Source organism: Tamandua tetradactyla, chromosome 10 (assembly GCF_023851605.1).
Source record: "Tamandua tetradactyla isolate mTamTet1 chromosome 10, mTamTet1.pri, whole genome shotgun sequence".
Classification (NCBI taxonomy): Eukaryota; Metazoa; Chordata; class Mammalia; order Pilosa; family Myrmecophagidae; genus Tamandua; species Tamandua tetradactyla.
This window is the reverse complement of record NC_135336.1, coordinates 59,869,339-59,892,824: the sequence shown is the minus strand read 5'-3', so window position 1 is coordinate 59,892,824 and position 23,486 is coordinate 59,869,339. Positions and strand designations below refer to the sequence as shown.

Sequence of the window (23,486 nt, the reverse complement as noted above, 5' to 3'; positions counted from 1 at the left end):
AGTCTTTTGGGAATGTTGATAAAATTTCCCTGTGAAGCCATCGGTCCTGGGTTTTTCTTTGTAGGAATAGTTTTGATGACTGACTGAGTCTCTTTACTTGTGATTGGTTTGTTGAAATCCTTTGTTTCTTCCTGTGTCAGTGTAGCAAGTTTCTATGTCTCCAGGAATTTGTCCATTTCATCTAAGTTGTCTAGTTTGTTGGTATATAGTTGTTCATAATATCTTCTTTTGATTTCTTTTTATTTCTTCAGAGTCTGTGGCAATGCACCCCTTCTCATTTCTGATTTTGTTTATTTGCATCCTCTCTCTTTTTTTCTTTGTCGGCCTTGCTAATGACCCATCAATTTTATTGATTTTCTTAAAGAACCAACTTTTGGTTTTACTGATTCTTTCTTTTGTTTTTTGTTCTCCCATTCATTTATCTCTGCTTTAATCTTTGTTATTTCTCTTCTATTTGCTTTGGGGTTAGTTTACTGTTCTTTCTTAAGTTCCTCCCAGGTGTGCTGTTAAGTCCTTAATTTTTGCTCTTTCTTGTTTTTTAATATAGGCATTTAAAGCAATAAATTTCCCTCTCAGCACACCTTTTGTTGCATCTGTAAGTTCTGATAAGTTGTAGTCTCATTTTCATTCATCTCCAGATGGCTGCTGATTTTTCCACCAATTTCTTCTTTAACCCACTGGTTGTTTAAGAGTGTATTATTTTATCTCCATATATTTGTGAATGTTCTCATTCTTTAGTGGGAGATCCAGCTTCATCTTGTGATTAGAGAAAGTGCTTTGAATAATTTGAATGTTTTTAAATTTATGAAGACCTGTTTTGTGCCCCAGCATATGATCTGTCCTAGAGAATGTTCCATGAGCAGTAGAGAAGAATGTATATTCTTATGCTTTGGGGTGCAATGACCTATATATGTCTTTTAAGTCTGATTCAGTTATCAAGTTATTTAACTTCTCTCTTTCCTTGTTGATATTCTGTCTGATTGTTCTAGCTATAGAGGAGAGTGGTGTATTGAAGTTTGCTAGTATTATTGTTGAAGCATCTATCACTCCCTTCAGTTTTGCCAATATCTGTCTCATGTACTTTGGAGCTCCTTAATTGGGATCATAAACATTTATGATTGTTATATCTTCTTGGTGAATTGACCCTTTAATTAGTATATAGTGTCCTTCTTTGTTTCTTATCATGTCTTTATATTTAAAGACTTTCATCCAATATTAGTATAGCTATTCCTGCTTTCTTTTGGTTACAACTTGCATGGAAAATCTTTTTCCATCCTTTCACATTCAGTCTACTCGTATCCTTGTGTCTAAGATGAATCTCTTGTAAGCAGCGTATAGCTGGACTATATTTTTTAATCTATTCTGCCAATCTGTATCTTTTAATTGGTAAGTTTAGTCTGTTGACATTCAAAATTATTATTGAAAATGTGTTTCTTAAATCCACCATTATGTCTTTTTTATTTGTCAGATCTATATATTATTTTCCTTCTTTCTCTTTGTATTCTTTAAATTACCTCTTCAATTCAGTGCCATCCTACAGACCTCCCTCTCCTGTCTTTTTTTGTTCTTGTTTTTTCAGCCCACAGAACTCCTTTTAGTATTTCTTGTAGGGCCAGTCTCTTGTTGACAAATTCTTTCAGGACTTCTTTGTCTGTGAAAACCTTAATCTCTCTCTCAGTTTTGAAGGGCAATATGGCTAGGTAAATAATTCTTGGCTGGAAATCTTTCTCTTTCAGGATCTTTAATATATCATACCACTGCCTTCTCACCTCCAGGGTGCTAGATGAGTAGACTTAATTCAGTCTCATTTTGTTTCCCCTGTATGTAGCAGATTATTTTTCCTCCTGCTACTTTCAAGATTTTCTGTTTCTCTTCAACATTTGACTGGCTGATTAGTATGTGTCTTAGAGAAGGCCTATTTGGATTTATTCTGTTTGGAGTTCATTGGGCTTCTTTAACTTGTATATTTATGTCTTTTATGAGGGTTGGGAAGTTTTCCCCATTATATCCTCAACTACTCTTCCTAGCCCTTTACTCCTCTCTTCTCCTTCTGGGACACCAATGATTCTTATGTTTGTGTACTTTGTTTTGCCTATCATTTCCCTGAAATCCAATTCAAATGCTTCCATCTTTTTTGCCATTTTCTGTTTTGAGTATTCAAAGTCAGTTATCCTGTCCTCTATATCACTTATTCTTTCTTCTGCCTCTTCAAATCTGGTGTTGTGTGCCTCTAGTATGTTTTTTATTTGGTCAATAGACTTTTTAATCTCTGTGATAGCCACTTTTTTTTTATTTGTTCTTTCAAATTCCTCTTTATGTTCTTCAACTGTCTCCTTGACCTCCTTTATGTCATTTGCTATCCCACTTATTTTATTAAGTAGAGTTGTATGAACATCTTTGATTAGTTGTTCCAGTGTCTGTGTCTCCTCTGGTGCTTTAATTTGGTCATTAGACAGAGCTATATCTGTCTGCATTGTGATATGCTTAGTGATCTCCTTTGTCTTTGCAGAATGTTAAATATCTTGATTGATTTACTTTGGGAGTTGATTTCTTTCAGGAGTTTAAGGCCTTGTGTTTATGGGATGGTTATACAGAAGGGAGCAGGGTATGGGGTGGGGCGCTCAGTGTGATGATTTTTTTCAGGCCTGGTATTGGTGCAGGTTGGGAATATTATGCTGATACTTGTGAATTTGGCTGCCCAGCAGCCAGGGAGGATGTAGATGTGCAGGTGAACTGGTCTTGGGGCCATAACCCTGATGTGCACTGTTCGAAGGCATGGGGCCCTTTGTGCACATGCATAGACCTGTGGCAGCAGTTCAGCATTATGCCTTCATGGATTAGAGGCAGATGTGACCTGGCTGCACAGGTCAGCACTTTCTCAGAGTTGGGAAGTGTGGTTGAGGGTTGTGCACATGCACAGTTCTAGGACTGCTGTAAACTGAGGTTCCCAGAGCTGAATGACGTGATTGGGGGCCTGTGCACATGCATGGACCTGGGAGTGCCATAAACTGATATGCAGAGCTCAGGGTGGGTGGGGTAAGGCTGTGCAGCACTATGGGCAAGGGGGCCAGGGTAGCCTGTGTATGGAGGCTACTGCCCTCAGCATTTATGTGCTGGCAACAGCCTGCAAGGAACAGGGAAGAGGAGGTAGTGTTTGGGAGGGTTGCAGGAGACATGGGTTCAGCTGTACTTGGGGTGGGGGTGTTGGGCAGTTACAATCACTGGGAGCTATTGGGGTGGGGGTGTCTGGAGCACGGAAAATGGGAGAAGTTGATAGGGTTCAGGTTCATGGGGTGTGGGGTGAGTCACCTGTCATGGGGCTGCACTGGTGAGGGTAGTACACTCAAGGAATGTGGGCTGGCTTACTTCTTAGTCCCTGGCTCCCATCCATGTACTCCCATGGGCTCTGCACCTCCACCCCAGGCTCCAGCTTTCTGACTCTCAATTTCTCAGCCTCTGCAACTAAGACTGCACTATGTGATGCAGAAGTCTCTCCCAGGTTGGCTGCCCTACCAAATCACTGCCTAAATCACCCTGCTGTCCCTTCTCTGACTTTTCCATGGAGTAGGGCTAATCTCAAGCTACTCTCTTTGGCCATCTTCCCAGAAATCACCCAATCTATGTCTTTTGATTGGAGGAATTTAATCCATTAACATTTAAATTTATTACAGTAAAGTCAATACTTTCTTCAACCATTTAGTCTTTTGGATTTTATATGTTATATCATATTTTTCCTCTCTTTTTACCCAATTGGTTGAACTTACTGATAATTTTTCCTACATTCTTCTCCAAACTTGTCTCTCTTGCTGTGATGGTTTGAAACTATGTATCCCTGAAGAGCCATATTCTTTAATCCTGAGTCTATATTGCAGAAAGGATCTTTTCAATGATCTTATTTCCATGGAGCTGAGACCTACCCAATTGTGGGTGGGAACTTTTGATTAAGTGGTTTGTTGCTTACTAGAGTCCCTTAAGAGGGAACCATTCTGGACAGGTCCAACAGAGCCCAGAGAGCCAGAAACTTTTTTTCCCCAGATACCTTTTGAGATGCAGAAAGAAAAATGCCCTTGAAGAAGTCCTTTAAAACAAGAAGAAGAGAGAAAGCTAGCAGACATCACCATGTACCTTCCCAGCTGACAGAGGTGCTCTAGACCCATTGGCCTTTCCTGAGTCAAGTTATCTTTCTCTGGATGCCTTAGTTTGGACATTTTTATGCCTTTAGAACTGTGATCTTGAAATGTAATAAATTTCCTTTTTTGCAAGGGCAGTCACCAGGAATTGAACCCGGGTCTCTGGCACGGCAGAATTCTGCTGCTGAGCCACCGTTGTACCACCCTAAATTCCCTTTTTAAAAGCCATTCCATTTTGGGTATATTGCATTCTGGCAGCTTTAAGAAACTAAAACAGATTTTCATACCATTTTCATACCAGAGAAACGGAGTGCTGCAGTTTGCAAATACCAAATATGTTGGAATGTCTTTTTTTATTTACATATTAAATATCTATTAATATATATCAAATCTATAAGAACCACAATTCAATATACTTCTGTTGGTAACTTTACTTTTTTCACTTTAAAGACAAGAAGAAAATCAAAATCTCTGAACTCATAATCTTGAACTTGTAAGAATAAAAAAAATGGTTGTAATTTAAAACAGTATCAATAGAGCAAATGCTCTCACGTGTATTAATGGATGATACTGAAATAAAGTATAAATATCTTATTTTGTTCTTAATTTGAAGTTGCCTGTGAAATCAGTTCCAAATATTTATTCTGAAAGATGTTACTGTGAATTCAGGCTGCACTTTCAAATACTGATAATGACTATTCAAAATTAAATTTATAGAATACCTAGAAAATGAGTTTATTCAAAATCTGCAGGCAGATTTATAATGTTCATTTTCAATGACTTTTTAAAGACTTATAAGGCTACTGTTTTAATATAAACTAGCTTTAAAATCATCTTCGTTTCGTGTTTTCAATTGTCACATAGCCATAAACCAAACAACCAAATAATCTCAAATAATCACTGATAATATTTAGAAAAAAATAATGTGTCAGTACTTTTAATGTTGTGTATATCAAATTATGGAAGAAAGACAACTATAAACAAGATGCAGTCACTATTTTCATTACCGGCACAACTGTATTACAGTAAACCAAGTTTATATTCAACCATCAAGTGTGGTTCTCCCATTACTTCACTTTGTGATGGATCATTAAGAATATCTTCAAATCCAATAGTCTCATCATTACCCCTCAAAATATCCAGTGAAAAGTTTGAACGCAGAAGAAATGGAACCAGCTGAGCCTGCTGCACTGCTTTGAATTTCGTCTGTAATTTTAGCGGAGCAAATGGACCCTGGATGTTTCTCAGTGTGGAAAAATTCATTTTATCTTGGCTGAGCTGGAAATTATTTTCTGATAATTCAAGAGGATGACTGGGCAAAAGTTCATTTTTCACAGAAGGAAATCCTTTCTGAAGAAGATCTTGACTTTCAGAAAGGTCACTTGCTGAAAGTTCAGTCACTGGAATACTGTCCTTTAGCAGAGGTCCAAATTCTTTGGTATTTATCTTCAGCCCGCTGTCCACACTGCCTCTTGGCTAGCATCAGCCAGCCCACTTCTCACTTCCATGTTGGAATATCATTTTAAATGGGTAAGGGGAAAATTCTGAAAGAGCTGTACAGAACTTGATAGAAAAGGCCTAGAATGCTTTGAAGAGACTTTTGGTAGAAATGTGAACCTGAAGAATACTTCTGATCAGGCCTTAGACAGAAATGATATATGCATTATTGCAAACTGGAAGGCAATCCTGGTTTTAAAGTGGCAGAGAATTTAGCCAAATTGTGTTCTGATTTTGCATGGAAGTTAGAATTTAAAAGTGATTAGCCATGGTACCTAGCTGAAGAGATTTCCAAACTAAATGTAAAAATGCAGCCTGGCTTCCCCTTGCAGCTTATAGTGAAATGTGACAGGAAAGAGAAAAGCTGAGAACTGAACTCATGGATACAAAGAAAACAGAAATTGATAGTCTTAAATTCTGGGTTTCCAGAAAGGGAGAACCCAGAGAATATTGCCCCACGTGAGGATCTAACCAAACATGGAACCAGTTAGCCATTTTGGATAAAGCCAGGATTGGAGATGAAGTTATACTGGAAAGATTTGTGGAAAGTCAAACTGATTGCTGGTTATGATCTTTGCATACTATATGGAAAACCAACAAAAAAAGTGTTGTGGAATCTATATAAATGGAATCACTACTAGTCTGGACTAAAAGGGATGAATTTAAGGAAAATGACTTCAAAGACAGAAGCATGAAAGCTAAGGTTTGAAGCCAAGAAATCTAAGGCCAGGAGAGTGGACATACCTATGCACCTGGAGAAGGTGAATTTATCCTGAGGGCAGAAGATGGCCTCCAGTCCACATGCTCAGGAAGAGTCTGTCACCTCAGGCCTCAGAGAGTATAGAGCACATAAACTGGGAATTGCAGGGAGCATGGCTGCCACCCCATTGTTCTAGAGGGTTTAAGCTCATGCTCTGGAGATGGCAGATATTCCAGATACTGGCTTGAAGCTTGAAGAGAGGGTACTGAGAGACAGGTGCTCCCCCTAATGTGCCCCAGTGTTGCAACCCACACTTCAGGATTTGACAAGAGCATAGCCATTGCATACACCCTTGGAAAGGGTGGGACTGACACTTTCTAAAGCCCTGAGGATAAATAACTCTCAGACTTAGAAATCTAATGGAATTTTCCCTGCTGGTTTTAGGAATTGTTTGGGACCTCTGACCAGTTTTCCTTCCAATATCATCCTATAGAAATGGGAATAGATATCCTACGACTGTCCCTACTTTGTATATTTGCAGCAGATAATTTGTTCCGAGTTTCACAGATCCAGAGCCAGAAGAGAATTTTGCCTTAAGACAGACCATGCCTGTAGCTGATTTTGATGAGCTTTTTGTACTGTTACTGATTTTTTATTGTATTTGTACTGTTACTGAAATGGTTTAAGGTTTTGTGATATTATGATGGAATGAATGTATTTTGCATATGGAAAGAACATATCTTTTAGAGATCCAGAGGGTGGAGTATTCCAGCTTGAAACAGTTGTACCCAAGAAGAACCATGTTCTCAAATCATGATTCAATATTGCTGGGTGGATTCTTTGTAATTAAGTTGCTTCCATAGAGGTAGGACACACCCAATTGTAGGTGGGACCTTTTGATAAGGTGGTTTCCACGTAGATGTGTCTCCACCCATTCAAGGTGGGTCACTTACTGGGGTCTTTTAATAGGAAACCATTTTAAACAATGCTGACAGAATCCATACAGCCAGAGACCTTTGGAGATGAAGAAGGAAAATGCCCTGAGGGAAGTTTTTTGAAGCAAGAAGCCAGGAAAGAAAGCTGGCAGAATCACCATGTGCCTTCCCAGCCGACAGAGGTGTTCTGGACCCATGTTCCTTTCTTGAATCAAGGTGTATCCCCCTGGATACCTTAATTTGCCATGTAATAAATCACTTTTTTTAAAAGTCATTCCATTTCTGGTACATTGCATTCTGGCAGCTTTAACAAACTAAAACATCTGACTTTTCCTATCTGCTGTAGTGCTTTTTTTTCCCTATTTCTCATAGAACAAGTATTTTGTTCACAAACTTTTTCAGTGTCTGTTTGTCTGAAAATATTTTAAATTCTCCCTCATATTTGGTGACCAGTTTTGCTGGATAAAGAATCATTGGTTGGCTTGCCATGTGATCCTGAAACCCCTTTGCTCAGTATATACTTGCAGGAACTGAGTATGGGGACACAAATGGACATTTGCACACTGGTACTTCTGGCAGCAGTGATCATGAACCACAATGAATGGAAATGGCCTAAGGGTACAAAGACTTCAGAATGGAAGAGGGAAATATGATTTATATATACAGTGGACTATGGAGCAGCCCCAAGAAGAAATGAAGTTGTGAAGCATACAACTATGTATATGAACCTTAAGGACTGTATGTTGAATGGAATGTCAGGAATAAAAAGACAAATATTATCATGCTTCAATCATATGGACTAATTATAACATAAAACTTTGGTGAACTGAAGTTGAGAACATGGATTATCAGGTTGGGGCCTACTGTAAAGTGTCCTAGATTGTAAACTCTTACAGCAGCCACATATATTTAGGAGGTATAACCTTTATTTCTAAATTCTGAAATGCTGAGCAGTTTGTTTATAACCTGGTCATTTCTAGAAATTTTGGCTAGTTATGTGATACATGAGACTTAGAGTTAGAGCTCTGAAGCTATGAAAGACAAAAATACTCCATACAGGAACTGCTTAAAAACGTGAAAATGTGATCAGACTTCGAGTAAAGATATGAATGAAGCTGATCTAGATAGGACTAAAGTAAATCAGAATATAGGGTAAAGGATGATATGGTGTATATTTTAAAACTTCAATTTCAGTGTGAAATCAAAGGGAGAGATGTTTATTTGGTGCAAAATTTATATTTTGTCTGGTGCATTTACCAATTTAACTTCTATGGTCAGTTTAGTTGAACACCATAAATGCGTGGAATCTTGAAAAGGGTGTGAGATTTTGTAGCTTTGTCCAGGTTAGTGAGATACCACCATATATCCCAGAGTAATTTGGGCAGCAAATGAAGAAGTATTTGCAATGTTCCCTTGGGGGACTGGAGAGAAAGAAGAAAATATTCAACTTCCCCCATTTGCAGAATTTCTCACAAGCTGTGGAGGCAACCAAATCAATAGGCCAGGTCCTCAATCGTGGGGCTTGTCCTATGAAAGTTATTCCTGCATAGGATAGGTTGAGCCTACTTACAATTAGGCCTAAGAGTCATCCTCAGAGAACTTCTTTTGGTGTTCAGCTGTGGCCTCTCTTTCTAAGCCAACTCAGCAAGTGAGCTCACTGCCCTTCCTCCAGTGGGGACAGGACTCCCGGGGGTATAAATCTCCTTGGCAATGTAGAAAAGAAATCTAGGGATAAGCCAGGACCTAGCATCAAGGGATTGAGAATGTCTTCTTGACCAAAAGGGAAAGAGAAATGAGACAAAATAAAGTTTCAGTGGCTGAGAGATTTCAAACAGAGATGAGATGTTATCCTAAAGGTTATTCTTATGTATTATATAAATATCCCATTTTAGTTTATGGTATATTGGAGTGGCTGGAGAAAGTTCCTGAAATGGTTGAGCTGTGTTCCAGTAGCCTTTATTCTGGAAGACAATCGTATATATAACTTTTACAATGTGATTGTGGAATTGGGAAAACCTTGTTTGTTGCTCCTTTTATCCAAGGTAGAGACAAATGAGTTAAAAAATATATGAATAATAAATAAATAAGTAATAGAGAGGACAAAGGGCAAAATAAATTGGGTAAATGGGAATACAAGTGGTCAAAGAGAGGGAGGGATAATGGGTATGGTATATATGAGTTTTTTTCTTTTTATTTCTTTTTCTGGGGTGATGCAAATGTTCTAAAAAATGATCATGGTGATGAATACACAACTATGTGAAGATAGTGTGAGCCATTGATTGTATACTATGTATGAAATATATGTGTGTGAATATCTATCAATACATTTTAAAAAGAAAAAGAACTATTGGCTGGCAATTTTTCTTTCAATATCTTAAAAATATCATACCACCACCTTTTCACCTCTGTGGTTTCTGCTAAGAGCACTGTACTTAGTCTTATCAAACTTCCCTTGCATGTGATGGATTGCTTTTCTCTTGCTGCTTTCACAATTCTTTCTTTGTCTTCCTCAATCTGATTAGTAAGTGTCTTGGAGTAGGTTTATTTGGGTCTACCTTGTTTGGGGTGAGCTGTACTTTTTGGACCTGTAATTTTGTGTCTTTCATAAGATTGGGGAAATTTTCAGTGATGATTTCTTCCATTATTCTTTCTGCTCCTTTTCCCTTCTCTTCGCTTCTGACAGACCCACAACACATATATTCATGACCTTCATGCTGCTATTCGGTTCCCTAACACCAGCTCCTATTTTTCCATTCTTTTTCCTTATCTGCTGTTTCGTGTGTAGAATTTCAGATTTTCTGTCTCCTGGTCCACTAATCACTTCTGCCTCTTCAAATCTGTTCTTATACATCTCCAACATGTTCTTCATCTCTTCCATTGTGCCTTTCATTCCCATAAGTTCTGCCATTTGTTTTTTAAAGCTTTTTATTCTCCTATATGGTCATCCAGAATCTTCTTTGTATCCCTCATCTCTTTTGTCACATTTTCCATCTTTGATTTGATTTAGATTATTTTTTTGAAAATCTTTAATTAGTTGTTTCAACTCTCGTATCTCAGTAGAAATGTTAGTTTTTTTCCTTTGGTCCATATCTTCTTGCTTCCTAGTTTGACTTGTGAGATTTTGCTGTTTTCTAAGCATCTGATTTTCTTGATCAGTTTATTCAGGAGGTTGTTTTCTCTTTTACCTAAGGTTTTCTTGTTGGTTGGCTTTGCTCTCTATCTGTTCTTTGTCTCTCTCACTGGCTGGTTTTCAGATTAGCCCTGTCCTAGTGTCCCCTCAAAACCAGGACCCACTGTGGACTGCCTCAGGGATGGGGGTCAGCATTATGCACCACAGCCAAGTCTCTGTGTGGGGGTAACACAAGTCAGCTGACGCCCAGTGGGTCTCTGTTTTTTTTTTTTTGTCTGCCAGTAAGAGCTGGGTTTGATTGAGGACACTGCTATAACAGTTGTCTCATTCTTATTTCTCAGCCAAAACATTGTCAGGTTCCTATACAGGGAGTAGACACCAACTCCGATGGGACTGAGCGTCTGGAGATTCGCTGAAAAGCCTTGTAGTAGTCACTTGTACTTTCCTGTCTGCCCAGCAGATGGCAGTCATCCTCAGAAGATGTTTACCTTGTGCCTAGGCTGTGTCTGATCAGGCAGGGCTGAAACTGCAGGTTTACTGTGCCCTCAATTTGCCTGCCAAAATCTGACCCGGGGAGGGGCTGTGTCCCCTACTTTACTTGTGGCAGAGAACTCCTCCAGCTGTCCCAGTTGTCAACCTTCCCCTAGGCAAGGATCAGCCCACACGCTGCTGTTTTCTTCAAGGGTGGTAAAAGGGCTTTTGGATCCAGTGCAGGAAACACAGTCTCTGTCCTTGTTTTCTTTCACTCTTTGTCCCTTACCGATCTGGGTCTTGAAACATGCTGCCTTGTCCCCTGGGTCTCCAAAAGATAGGGATCTGCCTCACTGCTATAAGGGATTTTATAGCAGTGATTTTATATGGGTCTGAGTCCCCAGTGGAAGGTGAGAGGAATCCTGGCTACTATTTCTGTGCCCTTCCCGTGCTGAAAAAGGGAAAGAAAGGGAAGAAGACCAGCCAGCCTGGGACAGAATTTTCCTACCTGATATTTTTTTCTCTTTCTTCAAATTGGCATTTGTAGGGTCCTTCTCCAGTCTATACACCTTCTTTCAGAGTTCTGAACAAGTCAGGATCGTCCTTTCTTTCTTTTTTTTTTTTACTTGAACCTCTGTAGAGAAGTAGCTGTTTACATTGTTATGTTGATGTCACCCCATATAGTCACGATTTTTGTTAAGGGCTTTTAATTGTTGGGCCAACTAATAATCAATTACTCTGGACTATATATTTTGTTTATTATAGCATATACTGTTAAAGTGGAATTCAAATTTCTATAAAATTGTTTTGTACTGAAGATATCAATTTTCTCATTCTCTTTCAGTTGAAAACTAGGTTATAAATTTGCCAAGCCAAGTTAAAAAGCATCCTGTAATGTTCAAACTATTATCCTAGTTGTTTTTATACTCTTGCATTTCCCTAATGAACCAAACTAAAGTTGCAGATTTGAATCTTCTTGGGTCATCTTGTCTTTCATTTGGGGCATGGAGAATTTCATTTTGTACTGGTCATGAGTTATGTCTCTATTGACTGAATTTCTTAAATTGCAATTTTTTAAGCTAGTTTAATTTACAAAATGCATTTTATTTTCCAAATTCAACACACTTCCCAAAGAACTTAGTTGGAACCATTATGCTTATCTATATACAAGAACAATGCATTACATAATGTCCTTCCCTTTATTTCTGTTCACTGGAATATTCCAGTGAAAGATCATAAAATATAAGGTCTTAAAAAAAAAAAAAAACATGATCTCATCAAAATGAATGTTTTGGCAAAAAGACTGATTTTTCTAACCTTTTAGAGTGTCAGCTTTTTCCTGAATATATTTTCCAAATTCTGGTGACCCATTTAACATATAATGCTACTGAGTATGTAATTGACTTAGGCCTTTTTTTAGGATTTGCAGAGAGGATAAAAAATAATAATAATAAGGGAAAAGTTGTGAAAGTAGGTCATATTGCTTAATCTGCATTTGTTCTTCTAAAGAATGTGGACTGAATAAGAATAAAAAAAGAGAAATGCAGATACTTTATTCTGTGGATCACAATCAAGACTTAGAAATGGCAACAGATTTGAGGAATGCATAAAATAGCTATCCAAACCAATGTCTGTTATTTATCCAGATAAAGGGTTTTTTTTTTTCTTAATTGCGTGTGAGAAAATGAAATAAATAATTACATTCTCCTTTCACTCTCCGGTGTCCTTGTTAGAAGTTCATTTTAATTGAATTAATTCAAGGCACTTTACTACGAGACTTGGTAGATATAATATTCTGGGCATTCCTTGAAAACAGAATGAAAATTGCCAAAATCTAATTCTAGCATTTAAATATATGATTTTTCAGAACCTACAGAAGAAAATCAATCCAGAGTTCCTTAAAATGGCTTTCTTCCTTTCCAAATTCCTGAGACATGTTGAATAACGTAATAAACTTATATTGGCAAATTAATGTTGTCTAAGTTTCAAGCATGACTTTTGTTAGAATTTGCAAGTTTGGGGCATAGATCAGGTTGAAAATGCCAGTATAAAGGATTTTTCTCAACTTTTACTGTAGTGACCAAAATGCACATTCCTAAATTGATAAAATGTTTCTAGAAATATTTTTTTTTTAATTTTACGTCTATTTCACAGTTTTCAGCTTCCGTGATGTCATAGTCAGATTCATGTGTCAACTTGGTCAAGTGGTGGTACCTGTTTGTCTGGTTGGGCAAGTGCTGGCCTGTCTGTTGAGATGAGGACATTTCGTAGAATTAAATCATGATCATGTCAGCTGCATGCACAGCTGATTCTATTTGTAATCAGCCAAAGGGGAGTGTCTTCTGCAATTAGTGATGCTTAATCTAATCACTGAAAGCCTTTTAAGGAGGACTCAGAAGAGACAGGCTCTTCTTCCTGTTTCGGTTGGTGGGCCTCTCCTGTGGAATTTGTACAGACCCTCCGTCGGAATTGTCGACTTCACAGCCTGCCCTGTGGATTTTGGACTCTGCATTCCTGCAGTCACATGTGACACTTTTATAGATTTTAAATTTGCGAGTGTTCCCTGTTGATTCTGTTTCTCTAGAAAACCCTAACTAATACACATGAAAAGTAAAAACCTTCTTGACATTTAATTTATACTCTTATATCCAACTGGACTTTTTGTCCCCAACCACTCGCTTATTCAGTATCCAGAATTAAGCATAAATCGGTATAAAAAGATTAAAACATTGTAGAGTGTTTTCTTCTCCAATTATTTAAATGGGTTTAATGAAAGTCATAACTGTCCTAAAATATTTTATTAAAAAACAAACAAATACAAAACCCATAGATTTTTATATTGTCTTTTCAGGAACAGAAACAAAACTTGCAAGCTTTTACAGTTTAATGTTAAGGATGATGTGAAAAACTAAAACTTTTCTGGACATTTATTTTCTTTTCATTTTGTGAAAAATTGTTTATGACTCATGTATCTTAAAATATTCTTATTTACTTGTCCATAAAAGTGGAATTGAAAGCTCTTCCAATTTTTCTTAGCTGAGCTTTGTAGAAAATGAAGGCTTAGCAAAAGAATCTGAAGGAGTGGCTAAAGTCATACCAGAATAATGCATAGGAGGTATCAGTGTCATTATGAAGGTAGAGGATGAAAAGGGATGTTGATAACTTGGCTGATTCCATTAAATGCTTTCTTCATCATAACATTTGCCAAATCTTACAATGTATTTACACTATCTAGAGAATGAGTTGCCACAACAATGCATCGTGTGGGTACTAGTTAAGGGCACAACAAACTTCCAGCAAATGATGCTCTTATTGCAAAGAATAAAGAGTCCAGAAAAGGCAAATAATTCCCATGTCACTGACACAGCAAAACAAGTCCGGAAGAGCAGAAGTCTCATCACAGCCGGTCCTCTGGGTGTCCAGAAACTTCTTGTCAAGGTCGATAGAAGGCAGCTCCACATACTCCACTTCATGGCAGAGAACAAGGACAAATCTATACAGTTTGGGTGTGGGCTTTACCCACCTCAGGGGAAAGGATCACTGAAAATTGCTGTTCTAATAAGCATCTGCAACTGCTTATTTCTAGTTTCAGGTTTAAGGTCTAATAGAGCCTTTTCATTAGACCTATTATTTCCTCCCAGGTTGGGGAATGGCACACAACAGAAAAGGAGGTACGGGTAGCAGAAGGCCTGAGAATGGACACTTAGCGTGAGTTGGTGACTTCCCTAGAGAAGGAGGGGGGGTAGGTGGGGTCTTGACAATGGCTGCTTAACAGGTGTCTGTGATTTCTCTAACATTCTGTAACTTCTGTTTAATTGTCTACAATAGTTATCATAATCATAACCACCATTTCTGAGGGCCTTCCATGTACTACTAATTGGACACTTAGTACTTAGCCATTATAGCAAGTTGTTAAAAATTGGCATTATTAACCCATTTTACAGATGAGAAACTCAAAATGGTAAGCTTTTTTCAAGTGTATAGTTGGAGAAAATGCATTTGGAGCCAAACTTGGCTCCAAAGTTATTACTGTAAGTTATTTTGATGTCATTTTAAAAACAAAAATTTGCAACAAAGACCTGCTACGAATCAGATATATCCAATGAATATGTGAAAGCATAATTTTTTTCTCTCCTTTTATTTTAGTTTTGTTTTGTTTTCCAGAGATTCTAGAAATATCCTCTGTCTGATAATATGTAAATTGGGGTGTGTTTTGTCAAAAGGTCCCCTATTATACCCATGATTCTATGACAGAAACTCAGCAGAGAGCATCATGTACTTTCATATTCTTAGAATTATTCCAAGAAGTTTAATCTAGCCACACATTCTCACAGACCAGAATGAAGATGTATGACGAGCTAGCAATGATGAGCAGAAAATAACTGAGTATGGAGACAGCCAGTGGAAAACTGCTAAATATAATATTGTATTAGCAGTCTGATGTTTATTGACAATCTTCGTTGGAGCTTTTCACATCAGCAAGAAATAATATGTTGCAGTATATTATTCATTGCAATACATGTTACTTCACTATTGCTTAAAATTGGAAATGCTTCAAAGCTAGCTTTTTGTTTCTATTACAGAATCATTTCTTAAATTTTCCACAGAAATTAGTGGAATTTGTTTTTAAGCCACTAACCCAAATAACTCATAAATATTCTGCTCAATGTGGCTGCAACACCACCTCTGAAATAGCTATTTTATTTTTCTCGCTGATTTTTATGTTTCTGAGTTTCAACTCTACTATTATTTCTTTCCAACAAAATAAAGGGAAATACAGCAATTGCCAACCTTGCCTGTTTACATTTGAAAAGGAGTTTAAAGTCTTGGAATCAAAGAGGTGTCTCAATACATTTTAATATATTTTTACGCTAGCCTGAAAAGAAGACAGTAGAAATGAAAACAAGATTTATAAACATATCAGAAAGTTATTTATATAATGCTAATGATGCTGCATCAGTTTGTAAATGTATTTTAAGTAAGACAACAAAGATTTATTTATCTCGTTTAAAAGAAAGAAGTGCTTAGCAGCCTGAAGCAGTATTGAGAACAAAATCCTAAATTTGCATGAAAAAAGCAGGGAGGTAATATATGTTGATGAATGTAAATATATGTACAATGTGTGTAGGTAAGTGTGTGTTTATGTATCACTATTTTTTTTTTGTAGTTGAAAGAAACAAATGTTCTTTGTAACAAATGTGAGATCTAAAGAACAACCTGGGTAGTCCATCCAGAAAAGATACGAAGGAAATCTGAAAAATGAGTTCTTAGCAAACATACATACACACACATACACATGGAAATAGAGAGATTCTGTAAACCTGGGCTCAACTCTTTAAAGAATCTCCTTAATTATTTTAACATAAAAGATACACTTAGTAATTAAGTTGGTTAAGAAACCAGAATAAGAGCAATTCAAATGTTTACTAAATCCATCATCTGATTGTATTTTGTGTCCTAAAGCAACCAGAAATGATGCCAGAAGATAGTAGTGTAAGCATGGCACAAAGCTTAAATGTTAATGAAAGGTCAACTATTCAAATGGAAACTGAGAACATGCCTAAGGAAAGTAGTGCTTCAGACAGAAATTTTACTTGAGGTAATTGAAGTCTCCCCTTTGTGACCTACATCTACCTGATGGGTTGTCACATTTTGAGATTCTTTTACATTTTTTGTTTCTTTTTTTATCTCTATCCTCATTACATTTTCCCCAAGATGCATGCATCAATTATTTTTCTATTTAGTGTTCTCAATGCAGTGATTTCATTTTCTCTACCAATCTAAATTTAATTTGACAGCAGGGAGGAAGGAGTGGATTAAAAGAAAATACGTTGCTTCTTAGTTCACCTGAGTTTGAGCAACTCCATTTTGCAGAAGAGAAGACTGAAAACCAGAAATCTTAAATTACTTTCCCAAAGTAATACAGCTAGTGAATAGTGAATAATGAAACTGGGAATTCAAGCACTGCAGCTCCCAATCCAAGCTCTTAACCACTTTGCTTTACTCTCTTTCTAGGGAAACTGGAAGACCTTACAAAGGATGCAGAGCTTGAGATAATTGTGGAAAGATGGCTAAGACTTTTTAGGTTGACCAAAAGTTGAAACATTTCAGTGCCTCCAGTTCTCTTATGTAGGTGATACATACACTTAAACACACACACACACACACACACACACACACACATAACACAGAAGAAATTTTAAGAAGGCCATAAAATCAATCTATATTAATTTTTCTTCCATACTTGTAGAAGTTTCTCAAATGTTTCTCCAGAAATACCTGTCTTCTGCCCTGACTTCAACGATGTTGACATTTCTAAGTTTTCCATCGGTCTCTGACTCTTATATGAAGGTATGGTATGAAATGCATAATCACTTTATCCCTTTCATATCACTTAAAGTTGAATCAAATCAAAGGTGGTGAAGAGGAGATTTAATGTGAGACATTATTTTCAACAAACTTGACAATGATAAAAGCAGCAATGAAAAAGCAAGGATATATCTGGTAACAATATGAACTTGATATCCAGAGAAACTTCTAGTAAGAATTCCTGTTTGCTGGCTAAAATTAACAGGTTAAAAAAAAAAAAAAGATGGGGAGATGGGGGAGGATGGGAGGAAGAAGAGCAAATAAAAAGAAGTAAAACAAGAGAAAACTTTATCTTATTTAACTATAAATATCTAAGCGTCTGAGTTTGCAATAGTGGCACTTATTGTTTCCTACTAGCCTGGATTTTAATGAGTGTGGGCTTGTTCATTTGAGGGGAAGAAACATTATACTTGATCCCAAAGCAAGGTGGAATTTTTAACTGGAGATCCCTGGATATGACAGGTACTCTGAACAGCCAACAACTTCAACGGATGACCTGAAAAACAAAACGAAATGAAAAACTTGCCTTATTTTGAATTAGAGGACACTTGTTTACTTTAGTCTCATTTTTAAAGAAGTCTCTGTCACCATGATCCTGAAAAACTCTATGGAATGAAGCTCTCTTTATGTCATGATACCCATTACCTACTTAACTTGAGTGCCATAGTAAGCAAGTCTGGAAAGCCCAGTGTTCCTCATTCATAAACCTTTAACATTAATCTACAGAAAGACATAAACAGAAAACAATATATCAAGCAATGAATCAGCAAATTACTTAGGAAAACTGAAGGTTTCTAGGGCCCTGTGCTGGTTTGAAAGGATTATGTGCCCTGGAAAAACCATGTTTTAATCCTGATCCATCTTGCAGAGACAGCTGTTTCTTTTAATCCTTATTCAGCACTGTAGGTTGGAAACTTTATTAGATTATCTCCATAGAGATAGGATGCACTCAACAGTGGGTATGAACCTTTGATTAGATGGAGATGTGACTCCACCCATTCCAGATGGGTCTTGATAGTTTACTGGAATCCTTTAAAAGAGGAAACATTTTGGAAAGAGCCCCAGAGCCACAAAGTCACAAGAGCCCATTCAACCAGAGACCTTTGGAGATGAAGAAGGACCCCCCCACCACACACACACACACACACACACACACTCTGGAGGAACTTCATGAAACAAGAAGCCTGGAGAGAAAGTAGCAGATGTTGCCATGTTTGCCACTGCCTTTGAGTTGAGAGAGAAACCCAGAATGTCATAGGCCTTTTTGAGCGAAGGTATTTTTCCCTGAATGTCCTAGATTGGACATTTCTATTACCTTTCTTTAATTTGGGCATTTTTACAGCCTTAGAACTGCAAACTTGCAACTTATTAAATTCTTCTTTTTAAAAGGAATTTTTTGGTATTTCTCATTCCGGCAGCCTGCAAACTAGAATAAGCCCTTACCTTAAACATTCCTCCTATGATATACTCCTACTGATCCAAAATTTGTGGAAGGTGAGGGACATAGAATCTTCCTGACTCAAACTCAGCTTCTCTCTCCTTATTCCCAGATGTGGGATTGTCATTTTCAGTCTTTGTTGGGAAAGAAGAAATTCACTATCCAGAAGTTGCTTCTGTCTTCTTTTTGCTGCTTTTGTCACCATTACATATCCAGAGCATTTCAGATTTTTTTAACACATTTCTTGCTTTACTTGATAATTTAAAGTAACTTGTGGTTCCCAGACCAGCAGCATCAGCAAAACCAGGAAACTTGTTAGAATGTAAAATTATCAGGCCCATCGAAAACCTACAGAATCAGAAACTCTGGAAGTGGGGTCCAGTAATTTTTGTTTCAGAAGCCTTCCAGATGAAACTGATTTAAGCTAAAGTTTGAGAATCACAGATCTATCCCATCTGGTTAAGGAGGGAATTCATATTGCCTAAAATAGTCATTTCAGCAAAATTCATAAGGGGTCTTACTTTCTTCTCAAATTAAGAAGGTTTGCTCTCCAATCACTGATAAATATCCACAGAGATCAAATATATATTGTATACATAGACTGTCTATGGGTATTATAAAAAAAGGAAAAGATAAAGATGTAATAACACAAAAATGAAGATACATTATAAAAGCTAGTCTTAATATCTAAGCTAAAGGAAAATATTAGCTTTCTTCATTTATGTAGTTTGACACAGAAGAGTTGAGCCTAGAGGATGGAGGTGGTTTAACTTGTAGGTAGTTTATACTTTTTTACGTTATAGAAAATAAGGAAGGTGCAACAGTGTCCTAACAGGAAAGAGTGAAGCAGTTCTTGAAGGAAATGTGAGAATAAAATAAAAATAACAGAGCTCTCTATGGTCAAGTTGGAAAAATTTGAAACACCAAATAAAGAGTCTTGGAACATACCCAAATTAAAATAAATCTCTGTTTTAGTTTGCTAGGCTTCTCAAAGCAGACACCGTGAAATGGTTTTGGATTTAAAAATGGGAATTTAGTATCTTACAGGCTTACAGTTTTGAGGCTGTGAAAATATCCAAATCAAGGCCTCATCAAAGCAATGCTCTTTTCTGGAATACTGGCTGCAGGTGATCCTGGGCTCCACTGTCACATGGTCTCATCTGCTGGTCTCTCCCTTCACTTCCAGATTTCACTGATTTCAGCTTCTTCCTTCCATGGTTTATTTTTCCCTCTCTCTCTTTGTACTCATCTCACATATAAAGGACTCCAGTAAGAGGATGAAGACCCTCCCTGGTCCACGCCTTAACTGAAGTAACCTCATTAAGAGGTTCTACTTATACCCACAGGAATGGATTAGCTTTAAGAACAAGATTTTCAGAACTACTACAATAGCCATGAGTTTAAATTTAGATAAATAAATGATCACATAAATAAATAAATGGGGGCAATGTATAAATCTCTCATACAAAAGACTTAAAACATTTTTTGTAGATATTCTGCTTTCAAGGAGGTGGGGGATAACTTCCCACTCCTTAAATGTGGGCTGTGCAAAATCCTTCCTTTAAAAGAAAAGAAGCTTGGAAAGGAGGAAAGTAGAATTTAGCATGAGAAATTGATTCGTAAACAGAAAACACCATATAAAATATAGTGGATTATTACTGAGTATCATTAAAAATTTAAAAACAAAATGCCATGAGTTGAGAAGAGAGAGCTTTAACGATACCTTACTATAGGGCATAGGAAATCAAGAAAAACAGCCAGTGCTTGACAGCTGAGACTTCAATTTTTCTGAGGTGAGATATCGTTTATAAAGCACTGTTCATGATATGATTTAGAATGACTTCTATACAGTCAAGCCTAACTTTATTCATTTATTTATAGAAATTTTTACATTAAAAATTTAATATTTATTTATTAATTTATGCATATGGTGTGGCATATACATTCTTGATTATCATTCTAGTTACTGTGTGGAGAAGGACTGGTGGGAAAGGGACAAAATTGAAGACAGAAGGACCAATTAGGAGGGTGCTTAATCACTAACAAAAAAGATGAAGATTGTCTAGATTTGTAATAGAGACATTGGAGAAAAAATAATGGATTTGAAACTTATGTTGGAGATAGAATTGACAAGTCTGACAAATAGATTAGATTGGAGAGTGAAGAAGTAGAAGTCAAGAGCAAATTCTAGGTTGCAGCAATTATTGAAATAGGAAGAAGAAGCAAGTTTGTGGGGAAATGCAATATGATAGTATTAGATATGTAGGATTTGAAATGTTTATAGGACATTCAAGCAGAACTGCCTAGTATGTACTTTTGCATATCACCCTAAAGTTGAAGACAGCTATCTCAACTAGGGATATTCATGAGAGAATAGAGAATAGTAAATAAGTGAAACGTTGGCCATGGAATTTGTAGTAGGTTAAAAGAGGCCAACCCCATTCCCCCCCCCCCCAAAAAAAAAGCATATTCACTTCTTACTACCTGGAAGCTGTGAATAATAAATCGTATGACATACACAGCTTACAATTTTTGAGGGTCTTTGCAGATGGGATTAAGTTAAGGATCTGAGATGGCTATATTGCCCTGGATTACAGGGTGAGCCCTAAATGCAATCACCAGTATCCTTAAAAGAAGGAGGTGGGGGAGATCTGATGACACACAGAGGAGAAGGTAATGTGAAGCTGGAGTAGAGAGAAATTTGAAGATGTTGGCTTTGTAGATTGGTGTGATGCAGCCACAAGCCAAGGAATGACGGCAGGCATCAGAATCAGAAAGAGGCAAGAAACAGACTGTTCCTAGAACTTCTGGATGAAGTATTGGCTCTGCCAAGAGCCCAGGAAACTGAGGTTGAACTTCTGACATATAAAAATGTAAGAGAATAGATGTCTTGTTTTAAACCACCGAGTTTGTGGTAATGTGCTATAGAAACAAGAAGAAATTATTTCAGAAGAGATCAATAAGGAAGAGTCGTAATGTGAAAACAGAAGAAGACAGACTCTGAGGAATACAGTCGTCCCACAGATAAGTTTTAACTCCCAGTTAAAGTCCCAATTATTTAGCACTCTTAGTAGTGTCCCAATTAATTTTTTAAACTTTTTATTGCAATAACAAATATACAGTGCAAAATGTCCCATTTTAACCACATTCAAGTGTCAATCAATTTTTTCAACCTAATCTCACTAGCTTTCATACAAAGATACAAAATAAACCAGATTACCTAAATACCTTTCAAAGACAAATGCCATATTCTTGACTCTGTACCTCATCATCTGCTCTGTCTCTCTGGACTTTCATTATTGTTTTAGGCATCAATTCATTTTAAATCACATTTTCATTTAAGTATGTACTTACTCAATGGACTCTTTTTTAGGACATTCTAAAAAGAAGACACTGGGCTCTTCATGGCCCATTTCACATACTCTTTCTTGACACCTCCAATGCAGCAATACCTTCTTCAACTCCACAGCCACTCACACTTTAGGGCCAAATGATCTCTAATTCGTCTATATCTACAAACAAAGTCAGGGAATGCTTAACTGCATTTTGCACTTTACTGTTCCTTATTCTTTCATACATGTGTGTCTTTTCTTTAGTCATATTTTAAGTACCTACATAGTGGGAGCTACTCCTATCCCTCACAGCACCTACCAAAGCACCTTGACATTAAGTATTTGTTGATTCAGTGATTAATTCCCTGACCAGGAATAACAATTTGTACTTTCTCAGGAAGGAAGGAGCAGATGCAAACTTGCAATGGTTATTCATAAAAAGCAAGTTTATTATGTTTCATCTTTTTCCATGGTGATTCCATAGGTGGCTATTTCTTGTGTCAATGATGAGCAGAGAGAACTTTGTTTTTACGTGACTTCAAAAATATTTTCTATGTTAAACTCATAGAAATAAAAATTATTATAGATTTAAACATTAAAAATCATATTTTTCATCCAATAACCACAATATTTAGAAGACTTTTGATTGTATACTTTCAGAAGATTTTCTATTACTTTAATTGCAAGATTTCTTTTCCTTGCCATCAGCAGGTGTGACAGTTAGGCTTAGCTCAGATGATGGTGTCCAGTCGTCGGTCAAGGAAGTACTAACTGCACTGTAAGGACATTTCATGGATTTAAATAATCAGTCACTTGTTTGCATTTATGGCTGATTACATCTACGATCAACTAGATGATCTAGATCAACGTGGATTACATTTAATCCAATTAGCTGAAGGCCTTTAAGGGAGAGGTAATGACTTCAGCAGTCAGATGAGAGAACTTTAGCCTCTACTTCAGTCAGTCAGCCTCTCCCAGGAAATTCACTGAAGACCTTCACTAGAGTATCCAGCTTCCAGCCTGCCCTACAGAATGTGGACTTGTGAATACCCACAATTGCATGAGATACTTTTATAAAATCTCATATTTACAGTTATCCCTGTTGGTTATGCTTCCCTGGAGAACCCTGACTAATACAACAGGTTTAAATAAAAATGGCCATCCATTTCCAATTTCAAATCTGTGCATGCTCAAGAAATGCAAGTTCATTTTAACAAATTAAAAACTGCCTGACACAACAGACACTCTCCAATAAGCACCATATGTCAGTTTCACTACAAAGTAAAACACCCCCTCCCTCCTCCCACTGGTTCTAGGAAATGGCTAGCTATAGAAAATTCTCAGATCCTAACAATAAATAACCATTCCTCAATTGACATGTCCCCCAAACTGCTTGCTCCTTGCAGTCAAACAAGGGCCTGCCAAATGTACCTGAGGAACAATTAGAAAGTCCCACCAATTCCAAAAACCCAATTTTAATAGAA

General features: G+C 37.1%; 1 pseudogene; it reads right to left on the bottom strand.

The window, feature by feature from the left end:
* Positions 1–5,148: 5,148 nt before the first annotated feature.
* Positions 5,149–10,140, bottom strand: LOC143647678 (proteasome maturation protein pseudogene; annotated as a pseudogene).
* Between the last annotated feature and the right edge of the window lie 13,346 nt (positions 10,141–23,486).